A 23,855-nucleotide genomic window follows, 5' to 3' on the forward strand; every position below is an offset into this window, starting at 1 on the left:
TTCTTCATGCGCTTTACACCAATATGACCCAAGCGGCAGTGCCACAAAAATATGGCGCTATCATTGTTAACTCTAACTCTTTTGGTCTCAATGTTATGTATATGCGTATTGTTATCAAGATTCAATATGAACAATCCTCTCACATTCGGTGCATGACCATAAAAGATGTTACTCATAGAAATAGAACAACCATTATTCTCTGACTTAAAAGAGTAACCGTCTCGCAATAAACAAGATCCAGATATAATGTTCATGCTCAACGCAGGCACTAAATAACAATGATTTAAATTCATCACTAATCCTGACGGTAACTGAAGTGACACTGTGCCGACGGCGATTGCATCAACCTTGGAACCATTTCCTACGCGCATCGTCACTTCATCTTTCGCCAGCCTTCGCCTATTCCGCAGTTCCTGTTTCGAGTTGCAAATATGAGCAACAGAACCGGTATCGAATACCCACGCACTACTACGAGAGCCGGTTAAGTACACATCAATAACATGTATATCAAATATACCTGATTTTTCTTTGCCCGCCTTCTTATCTGCCAGATACTTGGGGCAATTGCGCTTCCAGTGACCCATACCCTTGCAATAGTAACACTCCGTTTCCGGCTTAGGTCCAGCTTTGGGTTTCTTCGTCGGATTGGCAACAGGCTTGCCGCTCTTCTTCGAATTGCCCTTCTTGCCTTTGCCGTTTCTCTTGAAACTAGTGGTCTTATTCACCATCAACACTTGATGCTCTTTACGGAGTTCAGACTCTGCGACTTTTAGCATCGGCAAACAACTCGCCGGGAGACTTGTTCATCCCTTGCATGTTGTAGTTCAACACAAAGCCTTTATAGCTTGGCGGCAGTGATTGAAGGATTCTGTCAGTGATAGCTTCTTGCGGGAGTTCAATCCCCAGCTCAGCTAGACGGTTTGAGTACCCAGACATTTTGAGCACATGTTCACTGACAGATGAGTTTTCCTCCATCTTGCAAGCATAGAATTTATCGGAGGTCTCATACCTCTCGATCCGGGCGTTCTTCTGAAAGATAAACTCCAACTCCTGGAACATCTCAAATGCTCCATGACGCTCAAAGCGACGTTGAAGTCCCGGTTCTAAGCCATACAAGACTGCACATTGAACTATTGAGTAGTCCTCCTTACGTGCTAACCAAGCGTTCTTAACATCCTGATCAGCCGTAGCGGGTGGTTCATCTCCTAACGCAGCATTAAGGACATAATCCTTCTTCCCAGCTTGTAAGATTAGCTTAAGATTACGAGCCCAGTCTACAAAGTTGCTTCCATCATCTTTCAACTTAGCTTTCTCTAGGAACGTATTAAAATTCAGGATGACTGTCGCGTGAGCCATGATCTACAACACAAATATATTCAAAGTGGACTTAGACTATGTTCAAGATAATTAGAGTTTAACTTAATCAAATTATTCGCTAAACTCCCACTCAAAAAGTACATCTCTCTAGTCATTTGAGTGGTTCATGATCCACTTACACTAGCTCAAGTCCGATCATCACGTGAGTTGAGTATAGTTTCAGTGGTAAGCATCCCTATGCTAATCATATCATCTATATGATTCATGATCGACCTTTCGGTCTCATGTGTTCCGAGGCCATGTCTGCACATGCTAGGCTCGTCAAGCTTAACCCGAGTGTTCCGCGTGCGCAACTGTTTTGCACCCGTTGTATGTGAACGTTGAGTCTATCACACCCGATCATCACGTGGTGTCTCGAAACGACGAACTGTAGCAACGGTGCACAGTCGGGGAGAACACAATTTCGTCTTGAAATTTTAGTGAGAGATCACCTCATAATGCTACCGTCGTTTTAAGCAAAATAAGGTGCATGAAAGGATTAACATCACATGCAATTCATAAGTGACATGATATGGCCATCATCACGTGCTTCTTGATCTCCATTGCCAAAGCACCGGCACGATCTTCTTGCCACTGGCGCCACGCCATGATCTCCATCAACGTGTTGCCATCGGGGTTGTCGTGCTACTCATGCTATTACTACTAAAGCTACATCCTAGCAAAATAGTAAACGCATCTGCAAGCACACACGTTAGTATAAAGACAACCCTATGGCTCCTGCCGGTTGCCGTACCATCGACGTGCAAGTCGATATTTCTATTACAACATGATCATCTCATACATCCAATATATCACATCATATCATTGGCCATATCACATCACAAGCATACCCTGCAAAAACAAGTTAGACGTCCTCTAATCTTGTTGTTGCATGTTTTACGTGGTGACCAAGGGTATCTAGTAGGACGCATCTTACTTACGCAAACACCACAACGGAGATATATGAGTTGCTATTTAACCTCATCCAAGGACCTCCTCGGTCAAATCTGATTCAACTAAAGTTGGAGAAACCGACACTTGCCAGTCATCTTTGAGCAACGGAGTTACTCGTAACGATGAAACCAGTCTCTCGTAAGCGTACGAGTAATGTGGGTCCAAGCCGCTTCAATCCAACAATACCGCGGAATCAAGAAAAGACTAAGGAGGGCAGCAAAACGCACATCACCGCCCACAAAAATTTTTTGTGTTCTACTCGAGAAGACATCTACGCATGAACCTAGCTCATGATGCCACTGGAGGGGAACGTCGCATGGGAAACACAAATTTTCCTACGCGCACGAAGACCTATCATGGTGATGTCCATCTACGAGAGGGGATGAGTGATCTACGTACCCTTGTAGATCGTACAGCAGAAGCGTTAGTGAATGTGGTTGATGTAGTGGAACGTCCTCACGTCCCTCGATCCGCCCCGCGAACAATCCCGCGATCAGTCCCACGATCTAGTACCGAACGGACGGCACCTCCGCGTTCAGCACACGTACAGCTCGACGATGATCTCGGCCTTCTTGATCCAGCAAGAGAGACGGAGAGGTAGAAGAGTTCTCCGACAGCGTGACGGCGCTCCGGAGGTTGGTGATGACCTTGTCTCAGCAGGGCTCCGCCCGAGCTCCGCAGAAACGCGATCTAGAGGAAAAACCGTGGAGGTATGTGGTCGGGCTGCTATGGAAAAGTTGTCTCAAATCAGCCCTAAAACCTCCGTATATATAGGTGGGAGGGAGGGGACCTTGCCTTGGGGCTCAAGGAGCCCCAAGGGGGTCGGCCGAGTCCAAGGGGGGAGGACTCCCCCCAAACCGAGTTGGACTTGGTTTGGTGGGAGGGAGTCCCCCTTCCTTCCCACCTCCTCTTTTTTTTCTTCTTTTCTCTTGATTTTTCTCTTCTTGGCGCATAGAGCCCTTTGGGTTGCCCCCCACCCCCGGTGAACTCCCGGAACCCATTCGTCATTCCCGGTACATTCCCGGTAACTCCGAAAACCTTCCGGTAATCAAATGAGGTCATCCTATATATCAATCTTCGTTTCCGGACCATTCCGGAAACCCTCGTGACGTCCGTGATCTCATCCGGGACTCCGAACAACATTCGGTAACCAACCATATAACTCAAATACGCATAAAACAACGTCGAACCTTAAGTGTGCAGACCCTGCGGGTTCGAGAACTATGTAGACATGACCCGAGAGACTCCTCGGTCAATATCCAATAGCGGGACCTGGATGCCCATATTGGATCCTACATATTCTACGAAGATCTTATCGTTTGAACCTCAGTGCCAAGGATTCATATAATCCCGTATGTCATTCCCTTTGTCCTTCGGTATGTTACTTGCCCGAGATTCGATCGTTAGTATCCGTATACTTATTTCAATCTCGTTTATCGGCAAGTCTCTTTACTCGTTCCGTAATACAAGATCCCGCAACTTACACTAAGTTACATTGCTTGCAAGGCTTGTGTGTGATGTTGTATTACCGAGTGGGCCCCGAGATACCTCTCCGTCACACGGAGTGACAAATCCCAGTCTTGATCCATACTAACTCAACTAACACCTTCGGAGATACCTGTAGAGCATCTTTATAGTCACCCAGTTACGTTGCGACGTTTGATACACACAAAGCATTCCTCCGGTGTCAGTGAGTTATATGATCTCATGGTCATAGGAATAAATACTTGACACGCAGAAAACAGTAGCAATAAAATGACACGATCAACATGCTACGTCTATTAGTTTGGGTCTAGTCCATCACGTGATTCTCCTAATGACGTGATCCAGTTATCAAGCAACAACACCTTGTTCATAATCAGAAGACACTGACTATCTTTGATCAACTGGCTAGCCAACTAGAGGCTTGCTAGGGACGGTGTTTTGTCTATGTATCCACACATGTAAATGAGTCTTCATTCAATACAATTATAGCATGGATAATAAACGATCACCTTGATACAGGAATTATAATAATAACTATATTCGTTATTACCTCTAGGGCATAATTCCAACACTATATACATCATAAAACAACGTTAGTGTTGCATACACAACAGAAGAACGATAATAAGATGAGCAACAAATGTTGAACTAACTAATGGTTTATTTATTCAGTTCACTCGGTATTGTAGCAACCTTACAACTAAAATCTTGAGCTGAACTAACATGAGTACACGAAGATAGGGAGAAGAAATGCTAAAACTATCAGTCCTTTATTTCCTTTTTGAATAATGTACTTGCATACCAGCCGAATGAAATAAAATCAATGGTCCCCTTAGAACACATACATGCTCTAATAATTCTTTCTCTACCATGTTATTAATCATTTTTTCTCCATGGTGATATCTTTTGGACTTGAAACAATTTGTAGGGCTCTACGGACAAACACCACCTTGTTGCTTCTACTACTAATTTCGTAATAGAAAAATAGAAGTTTCAAAGCAAAATGAATATAAGTTTCAAAGAAAACCATAATATCATAACTATCCATTTGCCCGTTGAAATAGTTAACCAGTACATTCAAAACAACATTGGTCAAACAATTAAGAAACTACAAGAATCAAGGCAAAATGGTACATCAGTAAATTTCAAATATAACCTAAATGGCGGATACATTAGGAACCATCCTAATATAATTTGACCGTATGTTTATTGACGTCATCACATTTTATAAAGCAGCTGAAAAGATCAGACCAAATAGTGTTCATGGAAGTGAATGCGGACCTCCTTGTCGATTGTTTGGCAGTTATCGCTTTTGCGGTCAAAGATAATATTGTGATTGTGATCCAAATAATCTCGTGCAACAACGACGCCAAACACTTCCAGCGGCCAGCGCAATCCATCTTGTAATCCTGCAACTTTGACTGAAAAGACCTGCAGAGTTCTTATGGGATGGGCTGTACCACCTGCCGACTTCTTGTCCGTGTAAAGCATGGATGGGATACGCGCTGCATATCGATATCAAATTTGGTCAACCAATCAACATGCTTACAACAGCAATGGAGATCATCCAGTAAGGGAGAGGGGATTTGGCTTTGGCTTATTACATGTCTGCTCGAATTCATCGAAGGATTTGGGCCAGAGGAATTCCCAGAACTCGCGGAACTTCATGGCCTCGAAGGCATGCCAGTCGGAGGTATCCTCGTCGGGATCCATGTCCCTGAGCCACAAGGCCTCCATGTCTTCCAGGATCCACTCCTTGCGGCACTCAACGGCCTGGGGTCTCCCGTGGCGATCCATTTCCTCAGGGCGATGGACTGCTCCGGCCGGTCATGGTTCCTGCTTGCTTCCTCCGCCTTGGCCCTATAGACGGCCGCCGCCACGACGTCAGTGAGGGAGGGCGCGAGGACCGGCGGCGACTGGTGCGGGGCCGGCGTCCGAGCGAGGGCCCGACAGTCGACGCCGAGGCGGTGGTGATGGACTGCTCCGGCCGGTCATGGTTCCTGCGCGCTTCCTCCGCCTTGGCCCTGTAGACGGCCGCCGCCGCGACGTCAGCGAGGGAGGGCGCGAGGACCGGCGGCGACTGGTGCGGGGCCGGCGTCCGAGCGAGGGCCCGACAGCTGACGCCGAGGCGGTGGCGATGGACTGCTCCGGCCGGTCATGGTTCCTGCGCGCTTCCTCCGCCTTGGCCCTGTAGACGGCCGCCGCCGCGACGTCAGCGAGGGAGGGCGCGAGGACCGACGGCGACTGGTGCGGGGCCGGCATCCGAGCGAGGGCCCGACAGCCGACGCCGAGGCGGTGGCGATGGACTGCTCCAGCCGGTCATGGTTCCTGCGCACTTCCTCCGCCTTGGCCCTGTAGACGGCCGCCGCCGCAACGTCAGCGAGGGAGGGCGCGAGGACCGGCGGCGACTGGTGCGGGGCCGGCGTCCGAGCGAGGGCCCGACAGCCGACGCCGAGGCGGTGGCGATGGACTGCTCCGGCCGGTCATGGTTCCTGCGCGCTTGCTCCGCCTTGGCCCTGTAGATGACCGCCGCCGCGACGTCAGCGAGGGAGGGCGCGACGCCGAGGCGGTGGCGGGGGGTCGGGTGGGAGACGCTGCACACGGGTGGGAGATGGCAGAGTTTCGTCCGCTCACGTAAATTGCTAAGCGTACACAGTGTGGATTATTTTTCATGTAAACGGTTAGATCTAATTAGGTGGGCCGGATCGTGTGGTGGTATTTTATCTAGAATGTCCTGTGTACATGTTTTCGGGTGCGTTTAGGGAAGAATATGTTCGCTTGTTTATTAGTAGTATAGATTTTACTCCATGTGATTTGTGCTGATATCTTGTGTCCCCCCCCCCCCCCCCCCCTCTTGGGTCAATTGTGCGTGTCCACTCCTCACCCCACGAAATGAGCAATCAGTTTTGATGGAACTGTTGCTATATATCACAGGGGCTTGCGCACCCGCGTATTGGCAACTAGCATGTGTAATTCCCAGTTAAAATTTTTTGGGGATGCTGATAAGATTTACCAAAGCATGATGATGAAACCAACATATGGAACATGGAAATCAAATAGCAAAACGGGTTGATTCACCACTGCGGTCAATCACCACGGCATGATGATGAAACCAACGCTAGCAAAAGGGCCCATGCGTTGCAACGGGAGAAAGAAATACCACACGGCACACGCTCTTAATTTATAAAAAATGTCTATAATTTAAGAATTTATAGTTACGATACAAATAAAGATGGTCTTATCCTACAAAAATGCAGTTTAAAATTTCACAGTTCTTCTATTTTAACCTGGCTTGCATGTAGATTTAATACGTACAAAGAATCAGTCAAGTGACCTTCAGTTTCATCTCTAATCCTGATTTTGTTGACGTGTTCATTCCCAACCCGGATGAGTACCGGTATGAAAGAAAGACGAATAATGACTTATTTATTAAGATTGCATCCTAGATATTATTTTTATTAAACATTTAACAGATAAAATAATATCATATTTAAATTCTACATATTTTTCTAATCAAATTCCATGTATAATATGTTAAATTCGGAGTTACGGTTTAAAAGACATGAGTATTTAAAAATATATTTAATATATACTACGAGTTTAATGTCATAAACAGTAAGGACTTTTTTGTAAAATCATCTCGGTGGGTTTTCCGACGGAAGCGATAACCTCTTTATTGTTAGGTAAAGATATAGAGAGTAAACTGAAGATGGATGAAAACAACATACAATTCAAATGGAATCATGGTACTAAAATCGTACAAAAATGAAGTTGAAGGCAAAATATAGAATGATACACGCCATTGCGATTAACCACAGATGAATGGTATCTTGGTATGAATGGCAAACATGGATGGCGTCGTCCAGCTAGCTTTATGGTGCTAGCGTTGCTTGAGAGAATTGAATCTTGAAGATCCCAACTAGAACACCAATGATGGAGATGGCTTTACCGTTGTTGGAAACAAACTTCGATCAACAACCGCCTCCTTTCCTTGCAGTCTTGGATCTTCGTACAATCGGCAAACATGGATGCTCTAGCCTAGCTAGCTTATGGTGCTAGTGTTCCTTGAGAGAATAGAGTGCCTTGAAGATCCCCACAAAAACACCAACGAGGGAGAGCACAACAGCGATGGCTTTACCGTTGTTAGTAACAAATTTGCACACCATAATCCGCAGCCACCTCCTTTGCTGGCAGTCTTCGATATCTTCCAAGATTTGGAAATAGCGTACACCAGGGGAAATTTGTTGAGCAAGTCCGTTGAAGAATTTGAGAATTTGCTTGTCAGATAGTTCTCCGTGCACAATACCCTTTGATCGCAGCATGTGTACGTCCTCCTACCGATGCATGAGCATTGCAAGAATGGCGACGTACGAGCATACCGAGGAATCATTAACGTCCAGGGAGGAATATGAGGCTGTGCATACTTCGAAAGCCACCATGTTGGCGAGCCAGGATGCCGTTGTACGGTCCAGTTTCAGTGGCATCAGGAACAACTTGTCGAAGAGGAGTCCTTTCCTAATTCCCATATTATTGAACTCTTTGGCTCCCGTGGAATGAAGCTTGATGCTGCTTCCTTCAAGTTCCGTGGCGCTAATAGGTGCGACTGACATGTAGAATCGTGGACTCGCTCGTTTGACTAGCACTGCTTGTTTATACAGTCGGACGAGGCCAAGAAGATGTGGTCGGTCTGATGGCGCCAAGTTGATGGAGTCAATGACATTGAACACGAGAAACTGATAGCCTATTGAACTCCCCATATATCCAATGAACCCGTCCACGTCTACTTTGGTGGCGGTCCTTAGAGTTTCGATGACCAACCAGGGGAGTTGATTTTCCAACAGCATGATGTCATTATTGATGCAAGCTTCGTTGGAGAGGAAAAAACGTTTCAGCGGCTCGCTGCTTCTTCTTCTTCCCCTCCTTCCATTTTATCATCATCATCATCATCGTCATCTTCTGATAAATACAATTTCATATACTGCAGCAAGAAGCAGGCATCGTGAAACATCATACCCGCAAATTCATCTTTGCTGATACCTGACACTACATCCTCGCCGTAGAGGCGGCGGGCCTTGTCGGCGACGGCGAGGACCAGCGCATACATGTCCTCACGCGACTTGCCCGAGTCCCTGGACAAGGTGTGGGCAGCCACGCGCTTCACCTTCTCCATTCCCTGGAGACGCGGCAAGCCGTGGTGGTAAGGGCCAATGGCCACGGCTATCGGGATGACGAACTGGTCGCCGAACTGGTCTCCCATATCAGCCAAGCTTGCCGGCACCCTATGGATCTTCATCCTCATCTCCAGGTATTCCGCCTCAAACTCCTCTACAAGTTTGCCTATCTCATCAGGAATCCCTAAAACTTCTCTATGCTCCAGGGCCTCTATGGTGGAGCCAGCCTGCCCGTGGCTAGAGCTAGGATTATCAGAGAAATCTGCCATCTCCTCCTCTCCTTTCTTAGAACCAAGTCAATATATACTTAGGAAAAGAGCAGAACCAACGAGAGCTGTGTCATCTCAGGGATATATATAGCCGGGTTGCTCTTGCTGTGTGCTGGCTTGGCTAGCTACCTATCTAATTAATATTGATATTGCTGTACTGTATTGTTACTTGTCAATTTCAGTTTATAAAATATTTCAGCACCAACCGAAATCACTGAAATTCAGTAATTTCAGTTTGCATTTCGGCCAAAGGGCCGAAATATTCACTTGAGTTTAATTAAGTATTTGAAATTTATGGAAAATGTTTTGAAAAATATTTGATTTCCAGTGTACTACTGAAATTGCTGAAATATTTTGGCTGAAACGTAATATTTCAGTGTCTACTGAAATTAATGAAATTCAGTGAATTTCACTAAAATCTCACTGAAAATGAAAACACTTCATACTACGGGCGTCCAGAGCAGCTCACTGGAAGTTATGCTGTATGTATGCGTAGCTACCTATCTAATATTGCTGCTGCTATTGCTTAAATATGGTTCACCCTGTCGGAAGTTGTTAGGGGCCGACGTACAGCGCCGGCGGGGCCAGCGGGTGGAGGACGGAGGACGGGGCGACGGGCGGAGAGATGAGGGAAAGGGGCGGTGTTAGAGGAAAATGGCTGTGTGACCCCGACGGACGGGCTAGGGGGAAGACAAGGACGTGTGTCCTGCTCGTCCGCGCGTGTTCGTTCGACCGCAAATGGGGTCCAAAGTTAAAACCAAAAATGAATCAGAAACAGACCGATCGAAAACGGACATTTGTCCGATTGCTCCCATGTGTTAGACGGTCTAATCTGCTGGTTTACCCCAAACGAGCGCGATCGGACCGGGTATTGGAGTTGGCCTGCTCATAAGAAACTATCCGTCCGTTAAGAGGAAACACAAAGTACGAACAAGGAACCTGGTAGGAATCCATGTCTGAGCACGGACCGCGGCTGTTGTCCTTGCGCCATCCTCGTGAAGAAGCTCCACGCCGTCCGTCCACGTACGCCTTACCGACGTCATCGCCTAGCTAGTGAGTACGTACGTAGTTTCCCGATTGCCGGCTCCGACGTACGACGCGCCGGTGTTTGGCGTCACGGACAAGAAATAGGCTCCGCTGGAATGGAACCAGCACACGTTCTCCAACATCGCACTTGTACTGCCTCGAGGATCCAGGCGGCAGCGCCGTACAGCCACCACTCACAGCATCGCCCGCCGTCTTCCACCATCGGCGTCGTGGAAGACGAAACCGATCGATAAATCCCGCATAAGATTTCGGAGTTCTTCTCTGAAACGACGCATCAATCGCCGCCGTGTACAGTGGCCTGTCGTGAAAACAACAGGGCCAACGGCGCGGTCACGGATTATCAAGGCTCGCACGGAGGCCTTTGAACTCTCAACTTCTGATGAAGACTTAGACGACACAGTCCAAGAAAAACAGGGCCAACGGCGCCGTTACGGATTATCACGGCTCGCTTCCCTATGCAGACATGGATTTGGGGGTGTAGCTCATATGGTAGAGCGCTCGCTTCGCATGCGAGAGGCACGGGGTTCGATTCCCCGCACCTCCATACTTTTTCTTCGTTTTGGTGCCCTGCAGATGAATGATGTTTTCCATTTGCAAACGCGTGACCATTTTTGGATGTCAAAAACATTTCTTGGATGGTACAATATATTTACAAATTTTCAATTTGTTCATGGCATTAAAAATTGGTCACAAGTTATACGAATATGTTTCCTAACATCTTTAGAAAATGTTCATGAAATGTAAACGATTGTTCGAGCAGTTCTGGAAAACCAAGTGCCAATAACATATAGTACAAATGTTTATGAAGTTTTTTAAAAGGTTCGAACACTTAAACACAATGGTTGCATGCTTAAAAAATGTCATGCCATTTTAAAAAATGTTCAACGCGTGTTTAAAATGTTCACTACGTATTTTTATTAAATTTACAATATGTATTCAAATAAATTTTCAAGATGTATGTAAAAATGTTCAACGCGTGTTTAAAATGTTCACTACGTATTTTTATTAAATTTACAATATGTATTCAAATAAATTTTCAAGATGTATGTAAAAATGTTCATTTCTATACAAAATTGCCAATGTGTGCTAAAATAATTTTAATATGTATCTTGGAAAACGAAAAAGCAAACAGAAAAATAATAATTCTGATGGTGTTACGACTCAAGGGTTCCTCACCTCTCTTGTTGTTGGCCCGAGTCCCCCCTAGGTCGGTTTTCGCCCAGGGCTGCCATGCCAGGCCTCGTAGAAGAAAGATTCAAGAAGACTTCATGTTCAAAACAAGGAATCCATATTTGTGGATGACCCCTCCACCGACGTATCCGACTAGGTTCTTGTAACCCTAGGGGCCCGGTATCCTATATAAGTTGGGGCCGAATTAGTTGATAGAGATCTTACAATTCCCGGTCCCAATCACAATGTAGACGAGTAGGAGTAGGGTTTTACTTTGTAAGGAGGACCTGAACCTAGGAAAATATTATCTCCTGTTTTTCCTCTGATCTACTCATCTTATCGCAATATCCTACGGAAGGATCTGTCGGAATCAACTTTGACAGTGGTGGCCATATAGATCTCGTGTGGTCTAACTTGCCCTTCTAGGTTGGCGTTGAAGACAACGTTAACGATGGTAGCCCATGCATGTCCTATATGGTGAACACAGAGATCTAATGGGATCACCAGTTGACGCCAGCATGGCCTACACGTCGAGGCAAATCTTTGTTTTTGGCGCCATAAGTTTCATTGTCGACTCGGCCGACCACCTTGGCCTCGCCGAGAACTATGCTCCAAGACGGATCATATGATTCAGAAATATGGATTACATCAAGGATTTGCGCGGCGATCTTGTTCTCCAAGGCTCCATGTTATGCCGGGAAGAGGAGCAGGTTGCGGATACTCCATTTTTCATGATATATGTCGTAGAAGTCGTCCTCCCGAGCGACATCAAGCACAATTTCCCTCACATATCTCTCTACATGGAGAAGGATGCTGAGTTGGAGCGTCAGGACGAATTGTACGACCTAGAGGTTAAAGCCAAGCTGAATATCACGCTCCTGATCTACCTTTTATAATCCATTGCACCTAACATTCTTTATGCAAAAAGAAAACAAAAAATGATTGCCGAGTTTTTGTTAGTGGAAACTTGGCAATGGCAACCCGCCGTCACATAGTCGTCGACTGGGCAATGATGCAATATGTCGGTCAAGACATTCACAAGTACATTCCGGGTGAAACTCAACATAGGTCAGACTTTGTCGAGTTGCTTTTTGTCCCCGAGTCCCCTTTCCTCGGCATTGGGCAAAAAATTATATATGTCTACCAAATTACTTTGCATTTCCGAGTTCTTTAACCTCCATACTCAGCGGAGTACTTTCCTGCCCAGCTCTTGATAAAAGAAACTCGACAAACCTTGGGAGCTCAGCATGCGCGGCAATTCCAGTAGTGGAAGCTTGTGAACCCATTATGTCGAGAAAACTGAGCACAACATAGAAATCAACATGTCATTGGGAGACGGTAGCACGTGATACCTACAACCGGTTTGGATAACGGTGTAACAGTATGGTAGGTGTATGTTCATCTAGTTCTATTTTTGTCGGTTGTGACAATGTTCTTTTATTTTCAACTCATTTTGAGTTCATGTATCATAGTTTGTACTTGGTGAGTATCTTTATTAATAATGTGGCTGTATGCATCATTTTATGCAGAGGCAAGGCAGGGGACAATCCTCCTTTTCTAAACAAACATAGAAATCAGCATGGAAATAAGTTTGCAACATGTATCAATACAACCATTGCAACAAATGGCAAGCTCCTCATCTCCTACAGGGCTATAGAGGTCGGCGTACACGGCAGGGTTGCAGTGCCCGCTGTTGGCATGGTCGTCGTCGGCGATGGCGGTGTGGCCGCAATCGGAGTCAACGCGGTCACCGTTGGTCCTTGCATGAGGTTCAAGATGAGGTTCCACTTCGCCAAGTACCACGCCTTCACCTGCGGGTCCATCATCGTTTTGTCACCTCCGCCCATCAGGAAATTAAGCCAGGTCGATGTTGCACTTCTTCGCGGCCACGTTCGTCCTGAGACTTCTCCTCTCTCATGGCGGAGCGACTCTTGACGTTGACAATGCATTGTTCTTCTGACGCCTGTAGCCATTCGGAAGCTGGCGCTGAGTCCGTCGCCTTCTTCTCATTTCTGGTGCCACCAGGCCGCCCTTCTGAAGCCCCCGAGACACGCGCGTACGGGTTGTAGACGACGTCCTTGGCCTTGGCGAGAGAGATCCGGACCTCCGCCCATTTCTTGCATGACTCGATTCTGTTGTGGTCGGTGATGAACGCGGAAGGAGTGCGCGGGAAGGCGGTGTTGGGGTTGAGGCTGCCGAGAGCGTCTTCGTCGATATATTCCGGCGAGGAGGGCGCGTAGCCCCAGCCTGGCAACTGGAAGTTGGTCGATGGCAAGTAGGTCGGCGACGTGACGCTAAGCTAGCTGCTCCACACGCGATGTGTAAACGGGCCCGCCCGTTGAGGCAGAAAGATCGTCCGCTCATTCACCATGGCTGAGCGAGACAACGCCTCCTGCTCTGCCGCCGCAGCCGCATCCCTGGCTCTCTTTAGGATTAGGCTGTTCCGCCGCCAGCCGATCAACGTCGGCCTTCCATCGGGCGTTCGTCCAGCCCGCGGGCCTTGGCATCGGCGTCCTCGGCTTCCTCACCTTTGGTATGGATGTTCCGATGACTTGGCGAGTGGGAACGTACTTCTTCGACGACATTTCAGGGAAGAGAAAGATGGATAGAATGGCAGGAATGACGGGGGGTGTGTGGATGATGGGAAGGGAAAGGGAGAGAAAAGACAGAATTGACGGGAAAATCGGATAGTGTGACCGATAGTGCGGCCCCACGTGACTTTTTGCTTCATCCGACACCCGAGGCGACCCTAGCGCTGGGTTCGGCCTGGGTCCACCGATGCCAATTTTGGCCCAATCTGGCGAAAGACAAGGTTCTAGGGGCGCGGGTGGAGATACCCTTAGCTTTTTATCACGTGAGAACGTGAGAGAGTCGCACTGCATGTGCAAAGCATTGTTTGTCCAACTAAAGACTTACATTTATTTTCCTCATATCATTTTGAGTGACTCATAACTTTTGAACCAATGTGCCAATTTTAATTTATATATATATATATATATATATATATATATATATATATATATATATATATATATATATATATATATATATATATATATATATATTTGAAGTCATGTCGCAAAGACCTTCAAAACAAGACCCATTTTGGATACTTTCTAAATGAGTTTAAAGTTCATGAAACATATTTCACATATTTCACTCTATACCAATATTTTGAATAAAATGATTTCAATCAGTTTCACAAGTTGATAGTTCAGTTTCATATATTGTTTTCAATTTCAGAAGCTACATTTCACTTTGCATTACCTTATTTCACAAAAATCACATCTATTTCAATTGCATATGTTTGAGATAACACATTTCACTCTTTTAAAATAAACTGTTACACATTTTCAAATAATCAGTTTCACATGTTGACATTACATTTTACTTCTTACCGGCTTGTTTCACAAAAATCACATCTAAGAAGTTAATTTGAGCTCAGATTGTGCATCTAAATCAAATGCAGGGCCGGCCCATAGGCAGGGGCAACGGGGCGGCCGCCCTGGGCCCCTGGGAGGGAGGGGGCCCCGTCCTCGGTAGTATTACATATATATATTAGTATATTTTTTATTTAGATCCAGAAAAATAGGAGGAAGAAAAAAGTCACAAACCCACAACATGGCTAGCTTTTTCGAACCCAAAGAATCGGTCCCTAGTTCACTATGCTGCTGCAGCACTCCATCGATCACCTATGGTCATCTCGCCTCCTCGGCTCCTAAAAAATCTTGCCTCCTCCGCTCCACCCCCAAATTCTCCAATCCTGGAGAATAGCGTCGTCGCTCCCGTTCACTTCCAAATTCGAGATGGTGCTCCCGTGCATCCATTAATGGAGATCGATGGTGCTATTCCCTTCCCCAATCACCTCTCATAGCATCCTCAGTGTTCCCCATCAATAGACGTTTGAGGCATCACCACATCAGAGATGGTACGTCTCCCTCCTTAGCATAATCGGGTATTCTTTTCATTCACTGTTAAACAACCCGCCTCTCTGCTTCTGATTGCTCCACCTGACATCTTTAATTCTTCTCTTCCTAGTTCCTACTCTTTTGTTGGTCTGTTCTTTCAACCTTCATTGGATCCAGGAAAACTACATCGACAATTCCACATCAAGCCATATGCCCATACCCAAATGCTTTTGTTCCATGTATTAACAATTTTTATGCAATTATTTGGTGACATGTGTTCTAACAAATGTTTATTTGTGAGAAAAGAAAGTGAAAAAAACATAAATGGTTTAAGTTGTTATCAGTTTTGACAATGTTTTCATACTTAGAAGAGCAAGATGATAGTCCCTTTGTGCAACTTAAAAGAACGCTCTTTTGTAGAACTATATTATTTCCATACTATTATGATGTAGTTTTCTCGATCATCAATCTATGCTATGTACATAATTGCTTTCGAAATATAATATATTCTTAATTTTTATTTGTATACAAGGGCCCCATTTGTCGTCTCGCCCCATGCCCTGAATATGTATGGACCGGCCCTGCTCAAATGAACTCCCACATACACTCCTCCACTAAAACGCACAAACCACTCTACTTTAAGAGCATTTGAAATGAGCTAAACTAGCAGTGAGAGATAAAAGGATGAAGTTGCTAACCTTTTAGAAAACTTTTGTAGTTGATGCACCGTCAAACCTACACAAATCTTGAGGAAAATGTAGATTGGAGAGGAAAAAGCTTAAGTGTGGCTCGGGCATTTCATCAAACACCTCATGTGCGTAAGAGGTGAGAAGAGAGTGGCACACACCTTCTACCCTTCCACGGCCAAAAAACAAAGGAGATGGGGGGGGGTATATATAGGCAAGTCCTAGTTTGAGTCTAAAACCGGGACTAAAAGCCTACCCTTTAGTTCCAGTTCCACACACTAACTCGGACTAAAGCGCAACAACCTCTTTAATCTTGGTTGGTGTCTCGAACCCGGACTAAAGGTCCAAGTTGAACCGGGACTGATGCCTGCCGAGGTCCGACCGACGTTCTAGTGGTTCGAACCGGGACTAATGCTCACATTAGTAACGCGACCGAGACTAATGCTCCGATCTGGTCAAGACCAAAAGCCTGTTTTCTACTAGTGCTAGTTCAATTTTTTTTAAATAACATATTTCACTCATTTGAAATAAATTGTTACACATTACCAAAAACCAATTTCCCATGTTGACATTACATTTCACTTTTCACTGGCTTGTTTCACAAAAATCACATCTATTGCAATTGCACATTAAAAAAAAAATACATGTCACTCTTTTGAAATAAACTGTTACAGATTTGGAAAAAATCAATTTCACATGTTCACATTACATTTCACTTTCCACTTCAAACAAGTCAAATCTATTTCAATTGCACATGTTTGAAATAACATATTTCACTCCTTTGAAATAAACTGTTACACATTTTCAAACATCAATTTCACAAATTGACATTTCAGAATAACATATTTCACTTTTTTTCAAGCTAGTCAAAATGTATCCAAGATTGATCTTGTTCTAAAGGTCTTTGCCCAGAAATTGAAATATATAAAAAGTTTCAAAAAGGAGATTGTAGTTTAGAAGATATGGGTGATTTAAATTGTCTTGGATAAAATAAAGTATATGGATTTCTTTGGGAGAGAGAGAAGTGATGTCCACATGCATATAAAAAGTAGTACTATGGGGTCCATCAAACTAACAGACTAACAAATAATACCAGAAAAGGAGAAACCAACACAAAGAACATACATGTTTGTGGGCCATAGCTAGCACGAATCACAAAACAAAAATCAATGGTGTGAGATCTGGAAATCCCTATTTGACGCTCTCTGTGTCGCCCTGTCAAGGCTTCGCACAGGCGCACCCAGCTAGCGTTTGGGAATGAGCCGGGTTTTCTTGGTTTTGGTAAACTCCTAGAAGGTTTCCTAAACCGGTTTTTTTTATACTTTTCTGTTTCTGTTTCAAAAATGTTCTCGATTTTCAAAAAATGTTCCGCAATTTCAAAAAATTGTTTCTGAATTTGAAACCATGTTCCGGAATTTGAAACAATGTTTCAGAATTTGAAAAATATTTCAAAATTTGAAAAAATGTTCCGGAATCGAGAAATTTTTTCGGCATTTCAAGAAATGTTCAGAATTTTTCTGTTTATGTTTTAAAAAATGTTTCGGAATTTGAAAAAATGTTCTAGTTTTTCATAAAATGTTCTGCAGTTTGAAAAATGTTCTAGAATTTGAAACAAATGCTCTGGAATTTGAAAAAGTGTTCCTGAATTTGAAACAATGTTCTGGAATTTGAAAAAATGTTCTCATTTTGAAATTTTGTTCACAAATTCGCAAATAGAACAGCTGATTAAGTTTCAGAAATACATCAACTGATTAATTTGAAAAATATTTCCATTTAGAATTTTTGTTTGTAAATACAACAGCTGATTAAGTTTCAGGAATTTAAAAAAATTATTTTCCATTTGAAAACTTGTTCTCAAGCTTCAAAAAATGACCGCGCTTCCAAATTTGTTCAGGAATTTTCAAAATTGTATGCCTTTTCAAAATTTGTTCTCAAGATTCAAAAAATGTTCATGTTTAAAAAAATTGTTCGTGCTTCCAAATTTGTTCAGGATTTTTTAAAATTGTTCTCGGTTTCAAATTTGGTTGTCAAGATTCTAAAAATGTTCGTTCTTTAAAACATTGTTCCTGCTTTTCGCTTACAAATTTGTTCTCCATTTTAAAAAATGTTCATGTTTTAAAGAAATGATTGGGAAATTAAACACCTGTTCGTTTTAATAAAAATAATTGCGTTTGTGAAAAATAATCGTGTTCATAAAATTAGTTAAATTACTCAAAATTTTGTTTGTATTTTTCAAAAAATGTTCTTAAGGTTAATTAAAAATTATTTTCCTGCCGATTTAATTGTAGAATAAACTACTTTTACTTCTACAACTGTTGTAGAAACCATCACAGTTACCTTATAAATGTTTTTGAAGCAGCACTTTTCCAAAATAGTGAAATTTCATCTTGTTTTAGAGCTCAAAAATTAGTTGAATCAGTTCAGAAAACACTTGGAAAGAACAGCAAGAACAGTACAAACAGTTTGAACGGTAAAAGCGCCCAAATATGTGCTAAAACAATCACGGAAACAGCTCAACGCACGCGAAAAAAATTACGGCCCATTAAAGCCCGCCAGTCAGCACTTCTATGCGAAGGCCCTTCTAATTGATGCAAAATGCGTCCAATAGCACCTCGCGTGAGATCTACCAGTAGGTACCGTGAACGCGCAAAGTGACATTTTGGTGCACGCCCGCCGAGCCACTGCTGTACCCTGCATCCCCCCCCCCCTTCTTAATTTTCTTTTTCAACTGCAAAACTGCAAATCTAAGCGATTGTTTCTTTTATTCTGATGAAGTACAACGCTCACACCCGCTAGATTGTATTTTACTCTGCTTGATTTGCGTTGAGATCTCGTGACTTGTGTTTGCCTAGTGAACAATTAGTTTCCATGCTCATGTAGTCTGTAGATATGGATGTGTCTAGACATGTTCTAGTTATGATGAGAAAACTGATAACAACATAGAATCCAACGTGTGAAACACAACATGGAAATAAATTTGCAACACGTTGATACTGCCATTGCAATAGACACTCGGACTCGTTACAACCAGCATAGAGTAAATTTAATCTGGATAAAACAATATGTTTCAAATGGAATTCTGATACAAGAAATTGTACAAAAATGTAGTTGAAGGCAGAGATAAAATGATACACGCCACTGTAATTAACCACAGATGAATGGTAGCTTATGGTCCGGTTATCTTTGGTACGAATGGCAAACATGGATGGCCTCGTCTAGCTAGCTTATGGTGCTAGTGCTGCTTGAGAGAATAGAGCGCCTTCAAGATCCCCACAAGAACACCAATGACGGAGAGCACGGTGGCGATGGCTTTAGCGTTGTTAGAAAGAAACTTGCGCACCATAATCTGCAACCACCTATTAAACTTACAATGTTCGATATCGATTAAGATTTCGAAGTAGCGGCGACCAGGAGTCACTTGCTGGGAAAGTCGGTTGAAGAATTGGAGAACTTGCTTGTCAGATAGCTCTCCATGTATGAAACCCTCCGATCGCAGCTTGTGCACGTCCTCCTCCCGACGCATGAGCATCGCAAGGATGGCGACGTAGGAGCAGATGTAAGTTGCCTCATCATGCCCGGAGCCAGGTAAGGCCGTGCATACTTGAAAAGCCACCATATTGGCAAGCCAGGATGCCCTTGTGCGGTCCAGATTTAGTGGCGACAGGAACAGCTCGTCGGAAAAGATTCCTCTCCGGACTTCCATATCACCAATGCTAGCAGTTTCACTATGTTCCAGCTTGATGCCGATTTCTTCAAGTTCCGTGGCGCTAATAGCTGCTGCCACGCCTCCAAGCGGTGGTCCCAACGGCACTACTTCCCACATTATTTTGCGGGTTACGAGGAAGAAGAGAATATGTGGCCCAAAGCAAAAGTTATTATCGGAAGACAAAGACTTTTGCCCCATTGAATTCTTCATATTTCGAATGAACGCGCCCACGTCTACTTGAGCGACGGGCATCAGAGCTTCAATGACCAACCAGGGGAGCTGGTTTTCCAGCAGCATGATGTCATTATCAATGCAAGCTTTGTTGGAGAGGAGGAAACGTTGCAGCGGAGACATAAAGGCCGCACCTTCTTCTTCTTCTTCTTTTTCTTTGCGTGAACACGATTTCATATACTGCAGCAAGAAGCAGGCATCATGAAACATCATTTCTGCAAAGAGAAAGGTGTGATAGCTCCCGGGTGCCTAGGCACCCTCTATGAACAGTAAAATCAAAAAAGTAGAAAACAAAATCAAAAAAATCTGAAACTTTGCAGCATCAACGATGATCAAACTTTGTAGGTTCCTATAAGTTTTCATGTCAAAATATCATGTAGAGAAAGATGTACAAACAAGTTTTAGATTACAGCTAAAAAGTGCTCAAAACTTGAAGCATTGAAATATTTTTCGTGTGTAGAGCTCCTCGAATAGTTTTTTGGCATGAAAACTTCAAACACCTACAAACTTTCATCATCTTTGATGCTGCAAAGTTTCAGATTTTTCTTATTTTGTTTTCTATTTCTTTTGATTTTACTGTTCATAGAAGGTGCCTAGGCACCCGGGAGCTGAAAATCCATTCTCTTTCTGCAAACTCATGCAGGCTACGTGACACCGCATCAGCGGCGGGCCTGATCCGCGACGGGCGAGGACCCGCCCAAACATCTCCCCATATGGATGGTCCGAATCCCTGGAGAGGGTGTAAGTAGCCACGCGCTTGGCCTTCTCCATCCCCTGGAGGCGGGCCAAGCCGTGGTGGTAAGGGCCAATTGCGAGAGCCATCGGCATGACGAACTGATCTCCAATATCAGCCAAGCTTGCAGGGAGCTTATGGATCTTCATTTCCACCTCGAGGGATTCTGCCACAAACTCATGTACAAGTAGGCGTATCGCCTCAGGCATCCCACCATCTTCTCTATGCTCCACAGTCTCCATGGTCTTGCCACTGTGACCGTGGCTAGAGCTAGAATTATCAGATAAATCTGTAATCTCTTCCATCTACTACAACTTTGTTTTTCAAACTTCTTCTCCTTTCTTAGTAGCTAGTACTACACTACAACTCAGTACTTAAGACCTGCAGCTCGAACATACATTATATAGCCGGGTTGCTCTTGCCGTGATGGCTAGCTACGTACGTACCTATCTAATATTCATGTTGCTATTAGTCATTAAGTGGTAATAGTACTAATTAACTAACTAAAATATGGCTCATACTACAGTCCAGAGCAGCTCACATGGGAAGTTCATTCTGTATGCACCCCTAGCTACCTGTCTAATATTGCTATTGCTATTACCTACTCCCTCCGTCCCAAAATAACTGTCTCAAACTTAGTATAACTTTATACTAGAGCTAGTATAAAGTTGAGACACTTATTTTAGGACGGAGGGAGTATTATAGTATTGTTACACTTTGCTAACTAAAATATGGTTCACTCCCTCAAAAAAGAAAGTAAAATATGGTTCACACACTAGTGTCCAGAGTACTAGCTAGTTGGGAGTAAATTCTACATGAATGTGACCACTTTGCAGCTCATGCCAACATGTGCATACCGCATCTCTCCACGTTCTTGCAGCGAGCTGTCACCGATATAATGGGTAACAGCGCGTGTAAAAGGACTGATGATCAACATATTGTCCTTGTCCCATCCTCGTCAAGAAGATCCATGCCGTCTGTGCACGCCTTATTGCCCGCCCGATGATGTTTTTGGCTTTGTCATGCCAGTGTTTTTTATTTTTGCAAAAAGGATCCAAACCTATTATCAAAGTTCACCAAAAGTACAACCCCCCCCCCCCCTCCCCCACAAACATAATAAAAATTAAATCGAGATTCCGAGACCTCCAAACAATCACTACCGCCGTCAGACGAGCCACCGACGTGTCTCTGTCGCCGCTCCCCTACCATAGCTGGCTTGACCTTATCGATGACAACTGTGAAGCCTTCGTACACATGTCCTAAGAACCAACACCCTGGAGCTGCAGTCATGCATCATCGTTGAACCATTGAATAGATCTGAAGCACCTGACACTAAATCGCGCCACATGACGAGGAACCCTAACCCCACCGTTCCAAGTAGGCGACAGGAATTTACGCCGAAGTTCCGTTGATTATATCCAGATGGACCAAGTGAAGAAGGATTGAAACCCGGAAAGCAAACTCGAAAAAGAAGCGCCCCTCCGACGAGAACTAACAAAATCTTAAGATAAACTATATTAACCAGAGCGGATGCATCAGGATTCCCCTCATCGTCACCAGCCATTGGAATGGCAGGCAAAAAAAGGAGACGAATCTACGGACTCGTTGACAAAGCCTACTCCCTCCGTCCGGAAAAGACTGGACATCTAGTATTTATAAATTGTCCAAGAAAGAGTGTTAATCTACAACCCCAATGCATATTGTATTTTATCCAGCTGTCCTTAATTGACTCATGCATCAACTTGTAGCCTAGTTATTGGTCGCATGCTCATTTTAGCCCCTTTGATTTCTGCCTTAATTACTGCATGCAACCAATATTCATTTAATGGTCTTTTTTCACTGGTTGCATGCACACATGTGTCTTTCAATGTTCTGTGTTAATTAGGTCATGGGAGCAAAGTCAGCTCTTTCCTTGATCTATGTGTAAATCACTAAACGTGCAGTCTTTAGCGGACGGAGGGAGTACAGGGGAAATTTTACCCTAGCCAGCAAGGGATAGAGGAGGAGAAGAGAACTCATATTGCTGGTGTTTTGGCGTCACGGATAGCACTAGGCTGGGTCTGGAGCGAGGATACGTACGTACGTTCTCCAGCATCGCACATGTACCTCGATGATGATCGAGGCGGCGTTGGCGGCACCGCCGTACAGTCATCCCTCGGAGCATCGCCGCCGTATATAGTGTACCGCAGTTGTCGGATATGATTTCGGAGCTCTTGACCGCAGTTCTCGGTGGTGTCGTAACTGTCGGAGGTTTTCGGACTCTGAAACAACAGGCCAACGGCGCCGTTACGGATTATCATGGCTCACTTCCCTATGCAGACATTGATTTGGGGGTGTAGCTCATATGGTAGAGCGCTCGCTTCGCATGCGAGAGGCACGGGGTTCGATTCCCCGCACCTCCATACTCTTTTTTTTTGGCCTGCTGAACAATGTTTTCTTCCATTTTCATTCAGTCGCGCGGCGGCTCGCTGTTTTGCTCGCAGAGATCTGATGTGATCGCCAAATGGAGAAGGATGCTGAGTTGGAGCGTCAGGACGACTTCTACGCACTAGAGGTTAACGCCAAGCCCAATATCATGCTCGTGATCTATCTTTTATAAGCCGAAGGAAAGGAAGGGTCAGTTCTTTGCCGAGTGCTTTTTGTCGACTAACATTCTTTATTAAAAAATTATGTCTACCGGATTATTTTGCATTACCGAGTTCTTCTACCTTCATACCCGGCGGAGTACTTTCATTGCCGAGCTCTTGATAAAAGAAACTCGACAAACCTTGGGAACTCGGCATGCGCAGCGATTCCAGTAGTGCAAGCTTGTGAACCCGTTATGTCGAGAAAGCTGAACACAACATAGAAATCAGCATGCCGTTAGGAGATGACAGCACGTTACACCTACAACCGGTTTGATGGCGGTCTAACAGTATGATAGGTGTATAGTCATCTAGTTCTATTTTTGTCGGTTATGTCAATGTTCTTTTTTTGAGTTCATGTATCATACTTTGTACTTGGTGGGTATTTTGATTAATAATATGGCCGCATGGATCATTTTGATAAAGAGGCCGGGGGCAATCCTTCTTTACTAAGCAAAACATAGAAATCAACATGGAAATGATGTTCGCAACATGGATCAATACAATCATTGCAA

At 44.3% G+C, this 23,855-nt stretch overlaps 2 non-coding genes across 2 annotated transcripts; both read left to right on the plus strand.

Annotated features, from left to right (window-relative positions):
* Positions 1 to 10,753: 10,753 nt before the first annotated feature.
* Positions 10,754 to 10,826, plus strand: TRNAA-CGC. The gene has a single exon. It is a non-coding gene; the product is annotated as a tRNA-Ala (tRNA).
* A 12,219-nt stretch (positions 10,827 to 23,045) lies between these two features.
* On the plus strand, positions 23,046 to 23,118 carry TRNAA-CGC. The gene has a single exon. It is a non-coding gene; the product is annotated as a tRNA-Ala (tRNA).
* Positions 23,119 to 23,855: the final 737 nt, after the last annotated feature.

This window comes from Hordeum vulgare, chromosome 6H, assembly GCF_904849725.1.
Source record: "Hordeum vulgare subsp. vulgare chromosome 6H, MorexV3_pseudomolecules_assembly, whole genome shotgun sequence".
Lineage (NCBI taxonomy): Eukaryota > Viridiplantae > Streptophyta > Magnoliopsida > Poales > Poaceae > Hordeum > Hordeum vulgare.